Source organism: Hipposideros armiger, unplaced genomic scaffold (genome assembly GCF_001890085.2).
Source record: "Hipposideros armiger isolate ML-2016 unplaced genomic scaffold, ASM189008v1 scaffold_434, whole genome shotgun sequence".
NCBI classification, from domain to species: Eukaryota; Metazoa; Chordata; class Mammalia; order Chiroptera; family Hipposideridae; genus Hipposideros; species Hipposideros armiger.
Genome location: NW_017731784.1, coordinates 560,830 through 565,206, shown reverse-complemented (window position 1 = coordinate 565,206; position 4,377 = coordinate 560,830). Strand labels below are relative to the sequence as shown.

General features: G+C 50.8%; 1 pseudogene; it reads left to right on the top strand.

The window, feature by feature from the left end:
- The first annotated feature begins 1,382 nt into the window (after nucleotides 1–1,382).
- LOC109394743 (5'-nucleotidase domain-containing protein 2 pseudogene) lies at nucleotides 1,383–3,057 on the top strand (annotated as a pseudogene).
- The last annotated feature ends 1,320 nt before the right edge of the window (nucleotides 3,058–4,377 follow it).

The window sequence follows — 4,377 nt, the reverse complement described above, 5'->3', positions numbered from 1 at the left end:
GGGATGGGGGGAGGAACAGGAAGAGTACAGAGGGTTTTTAGGACAGAGAAATGATACTGTCTGACACTATAAATGGGGGATACATATTATTGTATGCTTGTCAAAGCCCATAAAACGTACAACACCAAGAGTGAGCCCTAACGTAAACTATGGACTGGACTGTGGGGGCTAATGATGTGTCAATGCAGATTCATTGATGGTGACCACGTGTATCACTTGGGTGGGGCTATTGCTAGTGGAGGGGGGTGTCCGTGTGTGGGGACAGGGGTGTGTGTGGGAACTCTCTGTACTTTCCACTCAGTTTTGCTGTGAGCCTAAAACGGCTCTAAAAAACCAAAGGAAAAATATTAATTTAAAAAAGAAAGAAGAAAAGGGCTTGTACTGAGCTTGAGTGCTGGGGGTTTTGATATAGACTTGCTACATTTATGCTAATTATAGTCAGTGTAGACATATTGTTTATTCATAAGAGGAAGAAATAGTCTGCTCCTACCAACATCCTGTTTCAGTCCACTCACCCAGGCCAGATCTGATGGAGTCCCTGTGGACACAGCTCCATCCTCCAGGTCTAGTGAATCTTGGGCCTCCCCACCCTTCCTTTGGAAGAGCATTTGGACTTGGCCTTCTGCCTTGACTCTCGCCACCTCTGTGGGTCAGGTTCCCTTTAGCTCATCCCTGGAATACTCAAACAATCTCCTGAATCTTTGGACATTTCTGCCTCTTTCTCTACCATCTTATACAATACTGGCTGATAAAATGCATTTCCCTGCTTTCTTCATCTCACTTCTCTCCTCAAAAAACTCACAAGGCCTCTTACATCAAGTCTGGGCTCTTTGTTGACTCTGGGAGACCCCAATTCTCCACCCACACCTTCTTGCCAACTGGCTTTCTCACTTGTCCCAGTACCCCCCAACCCTTACTCCTATCTGTCTTGTGCATCTCTCCTGTCTGGAAATCCTCAAATTTTCCTTCCCACTCATTGCTCTCCATTCTGAATCCAGCTCCCGTAGGGACTTAGGTTTCTTTTGTTCTTCTAATACCTAGGGCTAAGCTGTCAACTTAAAATTGAACTCTGATCTTTCTGGTTTGGTGCTTATGGGAGTGTGTGGGTGATCAATTTTATATGTAGAGATGAGAACTGCACATCTGGAATGGACAGTCATGTGACTTTTGCTCGTGTGTTCTGGAGCTCAGGCTGGTTCCAATTTGCTGAAGGTGCATCACAGAGATGTATGCTTGTGGAGCAAATCCTGGAAAGGACACTGGTGATGTTAACTTGCAAGATTGGCTCGGGTTCTAGGCAGCCTCAAGGAGAAGGTTATTTTAAAACGGGAGTCGGAGGGCGGCGGATGGGCCGAGGGCTGCACGGGCGGCGAGCAGCGGGCATGGTGGGCGCGGGGCTGCGGGTGGCCGCTCGGCGCTGGCTGCCATGCCGAGGCCACGGCGGGCCACGAGCCGCCTCGTCCTCGCCCTCCTGCCCTGGCCCCCCCGCACCCCGTCCTGGCGCCCACTGCCCTGGCGCTCTGCACTCTGTGTCCGCCCCATTGCCCGCCAGTGGCGCGGAGCTCAGCGCTCACCTGTGGGCTCGTTACCAGGATATGCGGAGACTGGTGCACGATCTCCTTCCCCCCGAGGTCTGCAGTCTTTTGAACCCAGCAGCCATCTATGCCAACAACGAGATCAGCCTGCATGATGTTGAGGTCTTATGGCTTTGACTACGACTACACGCTGGCCCAGTATGCAGACTCGCTGCATCCAGAGATCTTCAGTGCTGCCCGTGACATCCTGATTGAGCACTACAAGTACCCAGAGGGTATTCGGAAGTATGACTACAACCCCAGCTTTGCCATCCGTGGCCTCCACTACGACATTCAGAAGAGCCTTCTGATGAAGATTGATGCCTTCCATTACGTGCAACTGGGGACGGCCTACAGGGGCCTGCAGCCTGTGCCAGATGAGGAGGTGATCGACCTATATGGGGGCACCCAGCACATCCCACTGTACCAGATGAGTGGCTTCTATGGCAAGGGTCCCTCCATCAAGCAGTTCATGGACATCTTCTCACTGCTAGAGATGGCACTGCTCTCCTGTGTGGTGGATCACTTCTTGGGCCATGGCCTGGAGTTTGACCAAGAGCACCTCTATAAGGATGTGACGGATGCCATTCGAGACGTGCACGTGAAGGGCCTCATGTACCAGTGGATCGAGCGGAACATGGAGAAGTACATCCTGAGAGGGGATGAGACATTCGCTGTCCTGAGCCGCCTGGTGGACCATGGGAAACAGCTGTTCTTCATCACCAACAGTCCTTTCAGTTTTGTGGACCAGGGAATGCGCCATATGGTGGGTCCCGACTGGCGCCAACTCTTCGATGTGGTCATTGTCCAGGCAGACAAGCCCAGCTTCTTCACTGACCCGCGCAAGCCTTTCAGGAAACTCGATGAGAAGGGCTCGCTCCAGTGGGACCGCATCACCCGCCTAGAAAAGGGCAAGATCTATCGGCAGGGAAACCTGTTAGACTTCCTGCGTCTGACAGAATGGCGTGGCCCCCGTGTGCTGTACTTCGGAGACCACCTCTACAGTGACCTGGCGGAACTCATGCTGCGGCATGGCTGGCGCACAGGTGCCATCATCCCTGAGCTGGAACGCGAAATCCACATCGTCAACACGGAGCAGTACATGCACTCACTGACATGGCAGCAGGCGCTCACAGGGCTACTGGAGCGAATGCAGACTTACCAGGATGCAGAGTCACGACAGGTGCTGGCTGCCTGGATGCAGGAGCGGCAAGAGCTAAGGTGCATTACCAAGGCCCTGTTCAATGCTCAGTTTGGGAGCATCTTCAGCACCTTCCACAACCCCACCTACTTCTCTTGGCGCCATGTGCGCTTCTCCGACCTCTACATGGCCTCCCTCAGCTGCCTGCTCAACTACCGCGTGGACTTCACCTTCTACCCGCGCTGCACACCCCTGCAGCATGAGGCACAGCTGTGGATGGACCAGCTCTGCACCGGCTGCATGAAGACACCCTTCCTCAGCGACATGGCCCACATCTGCTGAAGGCAACTTTATTTTCCGGAACAGGCCCCAGCCCCTCCTGCCCCACCCACTCTGGGCATTGTCCACACAGGCAATAAAGTGGTCGCCTTCTAAAAAAAAAAAAAACAAAAAAATAAAACGGGCTCCTTCCAGGGTCTTTAGGGCACTTTGTGGCTTCTCTCAGGCTGTTTTAAAGGTTGGACAATATGACATAAAATTAACCTCTCTGATTTCGGGTCTATATATGTTTGTAGGAAGTGGGTTTTATGCTTGTCCTTCCAACTTTTCATAACTCGCACAAAGCTCAAGAGAGACAAGAGTATGAACTAATCATATGAACCAGGGGTCAGCAAATTATGATCTACAAGCTAAATTTGACCTGATGCCTGTTTTTGTATAGTCATTCAGCTAAGAATGAGTTTCATAGTTTTGAACTGTTGAAAAAAAAATAAAAAAAGAACATTTTATAATATGTGGATGTTTAATGAAATTCAAGTTCCAGTGTCCATAAATAAAGTTTTATTGGAACACAGCCACACGAATTCCTTTACTGATGGTCTGGCTGCTTTGTGCTACCAAGACGGAGTTGAGAAGGTGTGACAGAGACTGAATGGCCTGTAAAGATGGAATATTAACTATCCAGCCTTGACAGCAAAAGCTTGTTGACCTCTGATATAAACACTCAGGCACAGCACACACAAAAGACATTCTTATCCTGGCCGTGATCTTTCTGAATGGAACTGGAGCTTTGAGCTTTGTAATTGCCATGCCCTGGACTTGCTAGACCCCAGGGAGGTGCCATTCACGTAAAATACAATGGGAATAGTGCCCCCTGCAGGAGGATGGGATTGACAGCAACCCCGGGTGGCAGAGAGACCCCTGCACTGAGGGAGCAGGCCTGATTCTGATCATGGTGGGGCTAAGAGCTCCTTGGCTGTGGAACTCGGGGCAGATTACCTAACTCTTCTGGACCTCAGATGCTCAAATCAGTAAAGGGGCTGGATGTTTTACTCTTGGTGGTTCTCAAGCTCCCTCGTTCACTTCTTCCCTGCCTCCTTCTTAGCAGAATCCTTTACTGAAATGAATTCTCTCACAGACCTCTAACACATTAGACAGCTAACAGTGGAGCATCATTGCTAGAACTGGCTGGCCTGAGTCTTTCAGGGAAGAACTGTACAGAAGAAATTCGCAAACTCCTCCTAACCCTGCAAGTTAAGGGAAGGGTTCTTGGGTCTGGGTCCCCCTCAGGGGGAACAGCCCAAACCCACAGCTAGATCAGACTGATTCTTTTCAGAGAGCTTGTTGGGTTCCACTGGGTAGTCCCATAGACTCTGAGGCCAT